Raw genomic sequence first — 16,780 nt, forward strand, 5'->3', positions numbered from 1 at the left:
GTTTTACATTAACAGGTTCAGATAAATGCTGCTTCAGTCAATCTTCATGTTAGCTTTGAGAAATATACAACCATTCCAAAATCTTGCCTAGTCCTTACAGATATAAAAATATTCCAAAAAAAAAAAAAAAAAACATACTCAAAAAGAAGTTCAGAAGCTGGCTCCTAAAAGGGAAACCAGACACACTAGGTCAAACCCTGACCCAAATCCACTAGCAGTTTTTGAAAATCCTAATACAATCCCCAAAATAATTAGGAAACAGCAAAGGCAGGAAAATCCTAGTCATTTGAGTCCTGAGACAGCTCACCCTGAACCAGTTCCAACTCCTATCAAGGTTCTATTTCGGTCTACCCCTATTTCCCCCAGTTCACCATCGACATCTCAAAGCCCTCCTTTCACACCTTCATCCACTTCACATATTCCCTTGACCAACACTCTAGTTTCTACCGGTCCCATCAACCTTGTAGTACCCATCGTCCCTGTTATCTCGTTTATCCCTGTAAATCCCATAAACCCTGCAAATATGGCCAATAGGTATGCACCCTTGCAGTTACCTGCTAATGCTGTAGCTCTACCCCAAGACTACCAAACTAAGATCTCATATTTTGACTCCACTGGCCCCTTCACAGCTATTCAGCATGCCAAAAGGATGCAAGATCATTTTGAGACCTATGAAATAGATGATGACAGTGTGAGAATGAGGATGTTTGTTCAAAGTCTAACTGGGGATGTAAGAACCTGGTTTAGATCCCTGAATGCAACTTCCATCACAACTCCTGATGAGCTTTATCAAGCCTTTACTAACAGATGGGAGAAAAAGAAAGATCCTCTGCACATACTTGGTGAATATGACACTATCAAAAGAGGTCCCCAAGAGACTGTTTTGGAGTATTGTGCAAGATTCAACAATGTATATAACGCAATCCCACAAAATTTAAGACCTCCTCCTGATTTGGCCTTGTACAAATTTCCTGATGGTTTTGACCCTGATATGGCCTATCAGTTGAAGGAGAGAGCTCCTGAAACCCTTGCAGATGCCCAAAAGGTTGCTGTCACAGTGGAAGCCAACCTGATTGCCAAAAGAAACAGAGCAAGGTTGGAAAAGAGAACCACCTTCAAAGAAGAACCCTCAGTCTTTGATCAAAAACTGGATGCAATACTCACTGGTATGAAGAGATTGGGAGATAGAGTGGAATCAGTTGAGAGAAAGTCATCATGGGAAGCACCACAAAACAACCCTCCTGGGAATCCAAATTTTAAGAGAACTCAAAATCCAAACGTTGGCAAGGCCAGTTGTAACCTAGACATAAGACCCCCTTTCCAAGAGAATTATGCTGAGACTTCCACATCAAGTGAACCCAATGAAGATCCCCACATTAATTTAATGGGTTTGGATGGTGAAAGTCAAGTCTTTTTAACACAAGAGGATCATGAGGATGAGGAAATCAAGCTGTTCCAAACCAAATCAGGTGAGTCATTTGACTTTAAGCAAGGCTATGACACAGATGTTTATGAAGTCCATAAACAATAAAAGTTAAGGAGTAGAACTGTAAATGTAACACAGCCTGAAAAGATAAAGGATAGCCAGCAGGCCAAAAGAGCCATAGTCACAGAGCCAAATGACACAACGGAATCACTTGCAAAGTAAGTAACCATTGAAGAAGTCACTGAACCGTTTTCTTCACAACAGCAGCCCATGTCTGCGTCATCCTTGCACCCTAACCCAAGTGTCACTCCTAAAGGGATGAGCAAGAAGGACAAGCCTCAAGATCAAGATAAGAATCAAGAAGAAGAGTTAGTGAACAAGGAAAGAACTGTCATCCACAACCAAAAGACCCAATCTGAAAAACCCTTTGACCTAGAAACTGAAATTGGTAAATTGAAGGTAGTTGTTCCTATTTCAGAACTAGCCAAGCATAACATTTATAAACAACAAATCAAGAAGTCCCTTCAACTTACTAACAACAAAGATGATGTCAATGTGCTAGATGATACCCCAGAATTGCTGTTCGGTCCAGAAGTTGATGGAAAAACAGTAGTCACAGGGATCTTACCTTTTTATGTCAGTTTAAATGTTCATGATAAGATATTACACAATGCAATGTTTGACGCAGGTGCCTCTCACAACCTCATGCCAAAAGCAGTCACGGAAAGATTGAATCTAGATATTACAAGACCATATAAGGACCTATTCTCCTTTGAATCTAGCCAAGTCAAGTGCTTAGGTCTAATAAAAGATCTATGTGTGTCCCTTGTTCAATACCCAAATAAAACAATTCTAATGGATGTTGTAGTAGCTGATATCCCACCCAAGTATGGGATGCTGTTATCAAGGTCATGGGGGGCTAAACTTCAAGGTTCCCTACAACTGGACATGTCATACGCCACCATCTCTGTTTTTGGGCAACCAAAGAGACTATACAGAGAAACACTAATGAAATACATGGTCAGCAGTGAAGAAAAGCCCCAAAACTTTCCCATATATGCTGTCCATTCAGACATAGACTCATACATTCTCTTCAATAATAATACAACTCCCTCAAACAATGATGTTGAAACCAATACACTCATACAGGAGGAGGACACTGATGAAAAAACTGCTACCCAAGAAATAATGGTTAAACCATCACTAAGCAAAGCTGTTGTCCTAGAAATCAAGCTAATTCAATCAAGTGATCAGACTGTCCTAGAAGACAAACCAGGTGAAAAACCATAACTTCAACTTATGATCCCGGATCACAGAGAAGTTATTAAATCTCCCCTAGAAAAAGAGGACCTATGGTTTCTTGAATTTGATGGGTCAGTCAACAAATTAGGGGCAAGAGCCGGAGTTTGGATACACAACAAACAAAACAATCATGCAGAAGGCCGAGCCTACAGACTAAATTTCAGATGCACCAATAACATGGCAGAATATGAAGCTCTTTTACTAGGCCTCAAACTAGTAAAGTCCCTACAAGCCATAAAAGTGTCAATTCTAGGAGACTCAGACCTAGTTATCCAACAAGTAAAGGGAAATTTTGTCACCAATGACAAAAGACTGAGATCTTATAGATCTGCTGCTGCTGAACTACTATAGTCCTTCACTGAATTTCAAATTACCAAGATTCCCAGAATCCGTAACTTGCATGCCCACAGTTTAGCCACATTTGCAAGTACCTGCAAGCTACCTTTTGAGCCCCACCATTGTTTTACAGATGAGGTAAAACACAGACCTTCTGTCCCAAACAATGTCAAGGACTGGCAAGTATTTGAAGATGATGCACAAATAAACAATTTTTTGACTTTACAGCAAGACTTTGCAGGATTAAATATTGACACTGAGAGAGCAAGTCAATCACAAATACAGTTTGAACAGAATAACCACCCAATATCACCCAGAACAACAAAACAAATGCTACTTCCAACCATTTTCAACAAAGAAAACATACAACAAATTCAACAAAACAGTTATGAAGAAGTGCCTATTACAGAGGCTGAGATCATAGAGCTAAAAGACAATTTTCTTCCAACAGGCCTAACTCCATTAGAGGACATCTTTGACTCAAATGAAATCCCTAGAAAACCAAAGATGCAGCCCCTTAACGCTGCCGTTGAGGAATGCAACATTGGAACCATTGAGAAACCCAAGATAATAAAATTTTCTGCATCCTTACCTCCTGATCAAAAGCCCAAATACATTGACCTTTTCAAAGAGTTTCAGGACGTGTTTGCATGGGGCTATGAGGATCTAAAATCCTATGATACCTCTGTTATCCAGCACACTATCCCTCTCAAGCCTAATCAAAAGCCATTCAAACAGAAATTGAGAAGGATTAATCCCATGCTTCTCCCCTCAATTGAAAAGGAGCTACAAAAAAATGTTTAAAGCTGGTATCATAGCACCAATCAAGTTTTCTGGTTGGATTTCAAATTTGGTGCCCACAAGAAAGAAAACTGGTGAAATAAGGCTCTGTGTTGATCTTAGAAACTTAAATCAAGTGTCCCTCAAGGACAATTATCCCTTGCCCAAAATGGATCACATTCTCCAAAGAGTGGTAGGGGTCTCAAGGATTTCATTACTTGATGGATTCTCAGGATTTAATCAGATCCTAGTTCACCCTGATGATCAAGAGAAAACTCCATTCACAACCCCATGGGGAACTTTCAAATATGTAAAAATGCCTTTTGGATTGAAGAATGCAGGGGAAACATTTCAAAGAGTAATGGATATTGCTTTTGCCAAAGAGATTAATGACTTCCTTGTCATTTATTTGGATGATCTCACACCTTTCTCAAAGTCAGACCAAGAACATTTGAAACATTTGAGACAGATCTTCCTAACATGTAGGAAATATGGAATCTCCTTGAATCCCAAGAAATCCTTATTTGGTTTGGAAGAAGGTAAGCTATTGGGACATATCATTTCAAAGGATGGCATTAGAATTGACCCAGATAGGATACAAGCTATCTTACAAATGCCCCACCCAAGAAATATCAAAGAATTGCAAGCATTCTTGGGAAAAATCAATTTCTTGAGAAGGTTTATCCCAAACTTAGTAGAACTGATCAGATTACTAAATAACATGCTAAAGAAGGATTCAAAAGTGAAATGGACCGTTGAAGCAAATCAAGCCTTTGAAGGTATAAAATTGGCCCTTACTCAAACTCCAGTCCTAACAAATCCTCAATTTGATAAAGAATTCATCATTTTTTCTTTTGCCTCCCAACATACAATTGCTGCTGTTTTATTACAGAAAGATGACCAAGGAAATGAAAAGCCCATTGCTTTCTTTAGCAGAGCTCTTAGAGATGCACCTCTGAAATATCAAATCATGGAAAAGCAAGCTTATGCTTTGGTCAAGGCCATTAAAGACTTTAGGATTTACATCCTTTATTCCCATGTTATAGCTTATGTGCCAAGTCCTATTGTAAAAGACATACTCACTCAAGAAAACTTAGAGGGTAGAAGAGGAAAATGGATTGCTAACATCTTGGAATTTGACATTGAAATAAAACCTACAAAGCTGATAAAAGGGCAAGGCTTGGCCAAATTAATGACTGAATCAAACTTCCAAGCCTTAGACATAAACCAACTGGACAATGAACCGGAGCTGGCGACTCCAAAGATCAACGTAGCCTTTGAGCAATCCCTTTGGTACTCTGATATATGTTATGTGTTACAAAACCCGTGTGCTCCCCCAGGATTGTCCAGAACTAAATGTGGGTTCTTAAAAATGAAATCCTCAAGATTTTGTGTTATGGATGGTAATTTGCTTTGGAAAAACCATGAAGGGATATTGCTAAACTTCTTAATTGAGAATGAGACTAACAATATCATGAAAGAATTTCATGCAGGTGACTGTGGTGGACACTTGTACTGGAAGTCCACCGTGGACAAGATACTAAGGGCTGGTTACTATTGGCCCACTGTTTTCTCTGATATTAGAAAGTTTACCACATCATGTCATAAATGTCAAGTGTTTGAGGGAAAGAGAAAGTTACTACCACTTCCCTTGAGGCCTATTGCCACAGAGAGGCCTTTTCAACAATGGGGCTTGGATTTCATTGGGGAAATTCATCCCTCATCTTCAGGCCAACATAGATGGATTCTAACAGCTACAGACTACTTCACTAAGTGGATTGAAGCTGTTCCATGCAGATAAGCAAATGATTCAACAATCATTCAGTTTTTGGAGAATAACATATTGGCTAGATTCGGTTGTCCTGACAAAATAATAACAGACAATGCTGCTGCTTTCAGATCTAAGAAGATGGTGAGTTTCTGCCACAAATTTCACATTACCTTGGGCCATTCTACTGCATACTATCCCCAAGGAAATGGCCTTGCTGAGTCATCAAATAAAAGCTTGGTAAACATCATAAAGAAAGTGCTGGAAGAAAATAAAAAGAATTGGCATAAGAAACTTGTGAATGCCTTATGGGTAGATAGACTAACAACCAAGAGATCAATTGGGGTCAGCCCATATGAGTTAGTCTATGGATTAGAAGCCAAATTCCCTTCAGCACTAGGGATTCCTGTTATGAAACTTCTTCAAGAAAGTCAAGCTGAACCAAATGATATGCAAAAAAGGATAAATCAAATAATATGTCTGCAACAAACTAGAGATCAAGTGTACAGCAGAGTTCAAGTTTTACAAGAAAAGCTAAAGAAAGCTTTTGACAGAAGAACTAAGGCAGAAGATTTCAATATTGGAGACAAAGTCCTCAAGTGGGATTCAAGAAGGGAAGATAAAGGAAAACATGGAAAATTTGATTCCCTCTGGACAGGACCATTTGCTGTTCAAGCAGTGCAAGGAAACAATACTTATTTCCTCAAAAGTCTTGATGAAGCTGATTTGAATGAAGGTCCTGTGAATGGCAGGATGCTGAAGCACTATTTTGACTACCATCCATGAGTGCAACCATGAGTTTCCCTTGTACATATTTAGGTGTATATATTACTTTCTGTTGAGAGGCAAAAATACAGTTTCTCAAACTTCTACAGGTTATCAGCAAAGGGCAAATAAGTTTCAAGCTTTATCAAGATAGGAAGAACACAATTTTGGATTTTCAAAGAGGAATACTCCAACTTTTGGTACGAGAAGTCAAGGGGCAAGGCATTTTGACCTACTGTTCTTGGTCTTTCAAATGAAAAACCATCCCCATGTGGAGCCACTGTTAGCTACCTATATCAATAGGTTTCATATTTCATGATTGGCAAAGAAAGGTCCAAATATGCTCTGCTTTGGTGATGCAAAGATCCCATATTTCCTAGAGAAAAACAATGTATGTACATAAGTTCTTTGTTGAATCAATTTTGATGGGTGATCCAAAAGCCTAATCTGGATCATGCCATGTTTCAATTTTTTGTTGTAGAATAGAGGAAGAAGTCTGTCCAAACTGTTTAATCTTGGCAGACCAGTAGCTTAGGTAGAGAATTAAGGTTCCCAACTGCTTAATCTGGGACCTTGGAAGCAATAAGGGTAGCATTAGATAGAAAATCAAAAGGAAAAAGCCAAGGAAAAGAAAAAGGCATATAAGGGTCTGCAAGTCTAAGTGCACCCTCCATGAAGAAATAAAAAATGCTAGGCAAATAGATGGGTAGGCAGTTGGGGTTGCAGAAGTGTCAGTCCTTTCTAATTGAGTGTTTGATAACCTGTTTACAAAGGAAAATCAGTGGATTGAGAAGGACCTCTTCTCCATTGTGTTGCAGCAAAGCAAAGGAGCATGTCTAACTTCCTAGTCTCCCCTTTTACTCCCATTCCTAACATCCCCTCATCAGTTGAGATTCATGGAAGAATTTGTGGTTTTATGGTGGTTCTTATTCCTTTAAAAGCCACATTTCTTGTCTAAAATTCTTTTCATTTTGATCTCCTCCCTAAACTAAGTTATTTTCAAAATAAACTTAGTGATATCATTCCTCATTCACCCTTTTCATCCATACTAACCCCTAACTTCTATTATATAAACCCCCTGTGTTACCCTTTTCCCTACTATTATAACACTATGGTGTATAAACCCCAAGCATTGTATAAATATCCCTCCCCTTGGCATTATAGCCATATGTTTACTATCAGGGATTAAATTGACATCTGGTCAGCTTAAGAGCCCTAACCCTTGTCCCTCTTTCCCCTTCTGAAGTGATTTAACCCATTAAACCCTTCATTTGCTAAGAAACCTTGTGAAAACCCATTTCCACCCCTAACCCGCTTCGTTTGCAAAAAAAACATATAAAACCCACTTTTTCCCATTTACCCAAAGTTTGGCGCAAGAGCGCATTTGCATAAAAAAACATTGGAAAAACCATGTAATCCGCCAAATTTCCAAAGGTCCCGCCGGGCGCAAATCTCAAAAGAAACATTATTTTATTTCCGCCCTCCATCCGTATCGTTCGGCCACCTCAACGATCCGTCGACCGTCGGATCGGGCCCTTTTAATCCGATGGCCCTCGTGCATATCGGACCGACCCCGACGTCCGAGAGTTACCTTCCGATATCTGTCAGAGGGTGACTTCAGGCCTCTGCCACGCGCCACCCCCACAGCGTATCGGAGGTACATCTGACATTTCTGCTTCCGTATCAAAAGCGGTGTGATATGAAACTGCTAACCACTTCCGGTTTCGGTTGATCCGCCCGGCCTGCGTCACCGCCGTGTCAGCGCCCCGTCCTCTAGTTGCCCCACCTGTTTGCCACTTCACCATCCCCGTGGACCTCTTGTATGCCGCCACGTCACCCGATGATGTCATACTGACGTCATCCGACCTTGACCCCACCTAATGACGTCATGCTGACGTCATCCAAAAAAGGCGCCAAAGTCCTAAAAAAAGCCATATTTTGGCCGAAATGTCGCATTTTTTGCACTTTTTGCAAAAAACGTTGTTGTATCCTCTGCATGAATTTCACGTCCGAGCCTTCGCCAACCTGCTGAATTCAACCTCGAGACCGCTGGCGCGCCATTTCACCTGCATCCTTGACCATTGCTGACTGTATATCAGGTATTTATTCGTGCAAATCCTTTCTGCGCCCGATTTTGTCTGTAAATTGCCAAAATAACTTAAACAGTGAAAAAATATATAATTCACCGGCAAATCCCCTGTGCCTGGTCACCATTTGCACCTAGAACGTCGAAATTCACCAGCTAAGCCTCGTTTACCTGAAATTTTATGAAAACTGCATTCTGTTCGCGCAATCGCGAACTGGTAACCCACACTGTCCCAATTTGTTGTAAAAGAAACAGAGCAAGGCCAGACATTTTCCTTATTCGTATTCTAAGCAGTATTTCAATTGCTGCAACTCACCTTTTGTCCTCTGTTCCTGAGTAATTTACCTTCCTCTTCAACGAAAACTCTTTGGTGTTGTTCTACACAGTAACACTAGTCCATAAACAACAGAATCCTAAAGGAAATCATGGATCCACCAGTAGCCCCGGTGGCATTAAACGTTGCTCCATTGAATGCCCCTCAGAGACAATTGGAGTGGCAGCCTCTAGCAGACCTGGACTATCAAATTTCAGAGGAAATGCTGATGAGGACCAAGTTCCACATCCACCTGCTAAATGAATTAAAGGCTAAACATGAGAGTGGGATAGATGTGCTGGGCATATGGGACTCTTTTCTCCCTATATTAAAGCTCCCTCAGGTCAACCAGTTCCCTGATTTGATCCACCTATGTGCTAAAAACTATGACCCTACTCAGAGGGCAGTGCTTGACCCTTCAGGCTCAGCTGTGTTCTATATCACCCCAGAAGCTATCAAAGAGATGGTCTGCTTCAACACTGAGAAGAAATTGGTCCCTCTATCACTCATAGACTTGATAAATCAAGGAGCCAGATTGACAGATGCTCAGGTCACCAAATTAAATCAGTTGTACATTGACTCTGACTCTGTGAAGTATCCTCCTATTAACCAAGTATACGTCAACCAATTGGGCAGAGATCTTGCAGACATGATTAGTCCCATTTTGGGCTATAATTCAATTGAATTTGTTGATGAAACTATGCTGGTGATGATGCTAATGTTCGCTCCTGGCAAGTCTCCAATCTGCTATGACTATGCCACCTACATCTCTGATAAGATACATGAGCAGTTGATGAACTTGGCCCGAGAAAAGGTGTTTAGATACACCTCCTACATCTATCATTTGATCTTATATTATCAACATGAGAAGTTTTCTTTTGCTATCAAAAGAGTGGATGCCCAGGGCAATCCAAGGTCAGTGGTCTATTGGTCCTCTGCCTTCCACTACAGATCTCAATCTCCATACACTTACTGTGAGTTCATAGATCTCTTCGTCCACCCAGCCATGTCTATGCTGATGAGCTCACCTCCTCCAAGGCTCACTGATGAGATGCAAATGATCCTTCAGTTATCCAAAACATACAGCATTGGGGGCTGGTACTTCTACCAGAACCACACAGTCATCAGGATCTATGGGTGTGAACTGCCTCCCTACAGATTGCCAAAGTATGTGCCCATGAGATTGTTTGCCCTGGAATATTTCAGGCAGTTTGGGAATGCCGATGTGCTTCACTTTTCAGGCAGAGGTAAAAAAGCACAGCTGAAGGTCAGGAACCAACTTGGCCACTTTATCTACAACAAAAGGGAGGAAGGTTGGAAAGAGGCGGATAGCATGTTAGAATCCCTTGGCCTGCAAACTAGTTTCCTTTGGAAACCATATGACCCCAATCACTTCATAACTTTAAGAAGGGTCAAGTATAGGCTGTCAGGTTATGACCATGTAAGGATTACTCACATAGAAAAATATGCAAATCAAGTAAAATGGAGGAGAGGAACCCTAGAGGAGCCTGTTACACAAGAAGAGTTGAATCAAAGAGCAGTGAGAAATCTGAAAAAGATGGCTGACCTTGAACTTTGTTCACAGGTACCCACTCTTCCAAGCACACAAGTGGGAGCAGTTGCCTCGTCCTCAACTGCAAATCAGCAAGCAGCCAAAGCTAGTGATCAAACCTCTAGCAAAGGCAAGGAAAAAGAGATGGAAACAGAACAACCACCTCATGAGGAGGTGCAGCAGCAACAACAGCAGGTAGAGCAGCCACAACAGCAGGAACAACAGCAAGAAGAGGGGCAGCATGACAAAGAGCAGCCATTACAGCAAGAAAGGGCAGCTGAGGCCCCAATTTTCACTGAGCAGCAGGCTCAGAACACTGTGCCTCCTAGGCAAGAGACTACTACTGAAGCCTCAGTCCTCCAAACTCCACAAAAGGAGGATATAAGTAGGAAAAGGGACAGAGAGACTCCCCTCACATCATCCATAAATCAGGGAGAAAAAAGGCATAGAATGAATCCCTTCTCTGAGGAGGAAATGCCAATAGGGCAGTCTCTGGGCATGGACCCACCTAGTAGAGAAGCATCCACTAGTTCCTTCCAGCAGGGACAAGACAGAACAATGGGAGGAGAAGTCAGCTCCTCAAGCCACCAAAGAGAAGCTGAAGGAGGAATCAAACGGCAGTTTATTGATATTAAAAGGAAAAATGAGCCACTTAAAATACAGCTCTATAATCATCTGCTGAAAATGGCTCCTACCAACCAGCAAAGACTGATGTCTGCCTATGATGTTCAGGAGGGAAAAATGACATGAGTCATTTTATGCCAGTTGTAGTACAGCCACAGTCCCCTGCAGATTATATAAGGACCAATCTTGAGGTCCTTGCCAAGGACATCCACCCAATGGACAAAATCGAATTGCACAAACAAACGGGTGAGATGGTGTATGCCTCCTTGGCAGACAAAACACTGGATAACTACAGGCTAGAAAATAGCCTAAATAATACAACTGCCCAGCTTGAGTTGGAAAGGGCATCCTCTCAAGCGAAGGATAACAGAATTAAAGCTTTGGAGGAAATAATTATAGAACTTGGGCATGATCCCAAGGATATTAAGGCTGTGCAGGCATTGTTGAAATTGAGGGATGCAGACATGGCAGCCCTTAGAAAGATGGTCAAAGTCCCAGCAACAATTCACCCACAAATTGAAGAAGTTGCTCAGTTGAGACATGATCAAGATGCCACAGCTTTGCTGGTATCCCTATACAAACAGCTAATCCAGACCCAAGAGAAGTTGGGAGAGTCAGAGGCTGCCCAGGCAACATTGCAGGCAGCATTGCAGCAAAAGGAAGGAGGTCAAACCTCTCAGTCTCCTCCTGAAATAATTAACCTTGAGGAAGCTCCTCAAACCACTGCTCCCCCTACTCAACAAACAGAACAGGAAGCACCATCCACCTTAGCACCAACGCCAACAACAGACCAGGCTTCAAGCCTGGACATGCAAAAACTAAGGAATGAAATCCAAGCCGTGGAAGCCCAAATGTCAGAGTTGAAAGAGGCCAGGGAAAATTTGGTCAAGTTGAATGAAAGATATGACAAATCCAAGTAGTCTGTAGCAGAAAAGGGCAGGGAAATAAAGGCCCTTAAAGACAGGATTAAGGAGCTGGAGAAGGAGCTCACATTGGATAAAGTGACATCTGAGCTCAAGACAGTGCTATGGGCCAACATTGGCCAATCCATCACTGACCAATGGCAGTATATTGAGACAATCCATGAGCAGATTGAGCTCATAGCAAAAGCACAGAGGGAAATCTAGAGATCAAGGGCATCTCTAGGCAATATGCCTGAGGTTGCCAATAGAATGATCAATGTGCTCAACAACAGAACAAGTGCTCAGTTAGCTACTATGGGAATCTCCAACAGAACTGAGACCATCCAGCTAATAAAGAGGGTCCTAACACTGAGAAGCCTAGTGCAGACACTAGAGAGAAGGACCCAGGACATGCAGACCGAGGTCAATAGATTCATGGAAAAATTTGTGGCATTGCAAAACAGAGGTCTTCCAAGCTTACTGAATAGTGCAGGAAGACTACTTTCCCATGAAAACTATGCCAAGAGGGTGAACACCTTTGCCACAAATCAGATCACAGAGAAGGCCAGCACCTCAGAGGAAATAGGGCGAGCAACAGGACAAAGTCTCTACAACAGAGTAGAGAACTTATTTTTTGTCATGGATGAGATCAAACATCTGTTTGAAGTGCCTCCCAATTTCTATAAATATACAGAGGCAGATGAGACATTAGAGGCAATTCTGAGACACCAATTGCCCACACAGGAATACTGGACCAAAATGATACAGCTGATATTGTAAGCCAGAGCCTGTAAATCAAGTTTTGTTATTTATTATTCAAATTTACAAGTGATCATGCACAGGAAAACTTGAAAATATCAGCATGCATGAAAAGGGAAGGGCTGAGCCAACTCAGCAGAACTATTCGGCCAACAAAGCACAATTGACAGCTAACAGGTAGCAGGGTCGAAAGTTACAGCACGACATGCCATAAAGGCGCATTTTTCAGAGTTAAAGCAGAACAGTCAGACCAACTCAGTGGCCTCTAAAGACCAAAATATCTTCTGACAGACATAAAGAGCATTTATGTTGTATTAAAAGCAGTAATAACTTCTTATCTAATGTTCTGTACAAGTTGGTGAAAACATTTATTTCTCAGATGACTCAATGCCTTAGATATTTTGTATGACCTTTTGTATATATTCCCCCCTGGCATAAGCTTGTAGGCGTTGTTGTTGATTTCTCTTCAAGAGTTCTTTTGCTGTAAATCTCCAGAGTTGAATACAAAAGGCCGATGGAATTTCCAAAGTCTGTGTTGTCTGAGGGATTGTAATGCGATTGCTGAGTGCTACAGGATTCCTGCGTGTTATCATGGCTGAATAAGTTCTTTTAAACTTTCGTTATGTTCTTTCTGTTATTTTCTCATAACTTATCCATGTTCTAGATTTCACAATTAATGGCAGAGAAAAAGACTAATTCCAGGATTTATTCATAGAATACCCTGAATTCAATCTATGCTATTACAAATGTTTTCTTCGGTTATGGTTATAAAGGTGTGATTCTTAATTGCTGCACCTCTACACTGTATCTTTCACAGGAATTATTGTTTAGGAATTCAAGTCCGCTCCTTTACAATACATCTCTTTCTCAAAACCCAGCTTAGTGGAAAATTCTTAATTGCTTTTCACTGGTTACACACATTTCATCATTATAATATCAAGTTTGTTTCATGAGATATTCAAAAGGCCCTGCAGTTTCAGTAATCCTAATGTACCTCTCAAACAACCAGTAACCAAAGACTCCATTGCCCAATGGACTAGAATTATCTGAAGGTTTCCACCTTAGGTACAGAAGACATCCCTCAACCAAAATATAAAACCAAACCCTGAACATCACAGCTAGCCTAAAATACTATCAAAACAGAGACAAATCATAAAGAGAGAGCCCTCTCTGATTACAGTTTGGCTAGAAACTGTAATCCAAAGATTGGTTAGTGGTTACTCTGGTCGTATTCCCTTGGGAGTCATAGGGAACAACCTGGGTGTTAACAATATCCATAGTTGCTACTCCTAGGGATCTACACCGGTGGCTGCGGAGGGGAATCCCATGGCACCTAAGGTCGACGTTGCATCACTCTCGACAGTACTACTGGAGGGAACCCTTGCGAAGCTTGGGGGCTTGCACTACCGCAGGCTGTTGTTAGGAGGTCAGCGTAACTTCCTCTGATACCTTCGCTGATAGGACTGGGCCCTCATCATCCCAGACTATCTTTGGAAGGCCCCTTAATTTCACTTTCTTGTATTTTGGTGTCCAGTCTTAATCACCCAGAGCGGAAATACTTGGAAGTTGTTTGATTGGCTGTTATCTTTCGGGACCTTATAGTGTGTGCTCTGTGCTCTTAGTTGGCCTAGCTTTCAATTTTTTGAGTCTTTAGTTAGATCATAACAAAAAATTCAAAGTGGCTGACCGGTCTCTCATACGGTCTCGAAGACTTCGTGGTCTTTCACCACCAAGTTTAGAGCCTTCTCCTAGAAGGCGCAGAGGTAATACTACCAGTGGGTTCCGTCCCATGCCGGTTGACGCATCAGGAATTGATCCTCCTCTCGGGGGCATTAGTGCTCAAGCAAGGCCTGGCACTTCTGAACAAGAGAGGGACACTCCAGCCCTTTCTCCAGTTCTCTTTCAAGCGGAGAATAGCATAGAGGTAGAAGAACTATCAGAGTCGTTAGCGGCTCTGAATTCTCCACTGCCATCTAGTCATCCGAACGTATTGCAATACGTTGGGACTCTGACGCATAGACCGTCAAGTCCAGGTTACGCTACGCGCTTACCATCGATGACCACTACTGGAAGCATGGCTTCTACAAGTGCTACGACTATGCAAAACCCAACATCGGTGCAAGGGGGAGGAACCATTTCCATCTCCTCTGCTTCCTTGTTTGGATCTTTTGCTAGCACATCTTTAGTTGGGTCTACCTCCATTCCGACCATGAGTGGAAATGCCCAAACCAATGCTTTTGGTACTGGATTCTTCCCATTTGGCACCCACTCACAGGGTATTCCATCGTTTCCATTTAGTGTCGCTACGTCCATGATGGGCGGATCGGCTTCATTCCAGGTTTTTCCTTTCGGAAGTGGTCATATACCACATTCCAACCCGACAATAGGATCCATGCCTTTTTCTTCTGTAGGACAAAGCAGCAATCCTTTCCAAGGTAGGAATAACCCCGGGGTTAGTGGCGCGGGAACAGGGAATCCGTTTATTGGCCAACAAGGGAATAGGCCGTACTCCACAGTTAGTTCATTTCAAAGTATTCCTCCCCTAGCTTTGGCTTGGAATCCTTACCAGGGGTTATCAACCCCTTATAATCCTTTAGGAGGAAACTTTGCTGGTTATGGAGGTTTTGCGGCTGGAATTGGTCAAACTCCGAATTTTGCTGGATCACAAGGCTTGCCTTTTGGTTCAGCCGATTCTACGGGTTACTTCGGCCAGCCTGGTGCCTCCCAAAATCCAGGACAATCTTTTCAGAACTTTGGGAGTTCTGCCCAGTGTGAGTGGAATCCCCAAGGTCCTCCTAGGCTTCCGTTTTTTGCAACGTTGAACTTGCCAGATCTCACTAAGTTAACAAATGACCCAATCAAAGACAATCCAGCCTGGCCTCCGGTCTCAACCAAAATCCCTTCGGACATTCCAAAGTTCAAAGGAAAGAGCAGCGAAGACCCAGGCGACCATGTAACCACATTCCATTTGTGGTGCTCATGTAGCTCCCTCATCGATGACTCGATTAGGCTGAGACTCTTTCAGTGCACCTTGACTGGTAATGCGGCCAAATGGTATATAGAGTTGCCAGGGGACAGCTTCACATCTTTTGCTGACTTAGCCAATATTTTCTTAAATCATTTCTAGTTGCCTATCCACTATGATGCCGGAACTGAACTTCTGGCCACTTTTTGTCAAGATAAGGTGACTCACATTTCTGACCATATTCAAGAATGGAGATGGAGAAAGAGGCTCATTAAAGCTGAAATCCCTCTGGAGTACCATCTCGAGTGGTTTTTGAAATATTTACAACCCGAGATCTCCAAGGATGTCTCCATGTCTGGGGTCTATTCTGAGGAGCAAGCCATTTTTAGGGCCCAACAATTAGAATTGATCTACTCTCAGTCTGGGATCCTACAAAAATACTTGCCAGATGCTCCTGGGTCTAAGGTTGACGTAGCTAAGTCGAAGCTAGGTCCACACGCGGATGGTATCGTTGGGTCAGTAGACACAACTACCGTGAACTTGTTGAATCAATTTCAGCAGTTGTCCTTACAAACTACTTCTAACAACCAAGTCACATTGTCTAATCCCCCGGCTTCCAAAATTTCTTCAATTAATGCCGTCCAATCTGATAACCCCAAAAGAAATCAAAATTCCAATGGGAAAAAGAAAGGACGAGGTAAGAAAAAGAACCAGGATGGGAATCCTGATGCAAATAAATCTGGCAACAACGCTGGTGGTGGTAGAAATGAGCCGAGAAAGAAAGTCAAGTTTCCATGCAAGTTGTGCAGTGGAGACCACTTAACTCATCTCTGCCCTAAGATTGAAGATGCTCAGCGCTTGTTAGGACAACAAGGGACTTCTAGTTCTCAGGCTGTGTTAACAAACCCTTTTCCCCAAGGGCAACAACTTCTTGCTAGCGCGAGTTTAAATCCTGGTACCTCTGCAGGGGGCAACCTGGAAGGGGACAAGTCGTCAATTGTTTTCATGATGGGTTCTCACGCTAATGTGACCACATGGTCACGTGATTATGGTTAAGGTGAAACTTCCAAGGGTAAATTAGTTCCCGAAACTAACAACCCACTTCATATTGAGCGACCTTCTGTTGAGACTATACCTCGGGTACTGAAAGGTTCCGCTAAACGCGCGACTATCAACCCTAATATTAGGGCAGCCCCAAATTA

Source organism: Pinus tabuliformis, chromosome X, assembly GCF_031772625.1.
Source record: "Pinus tabuliformis cultivar Carrire ecotype Pingquan chromosome X, CPIR1, whole genome shotgun sequence".
NCBI lineage: Eukaryota > Viridiplantae > Streptophyta > Pinopsida > Pinales > Pinaceae > Pinus > Pinus tabuliformis.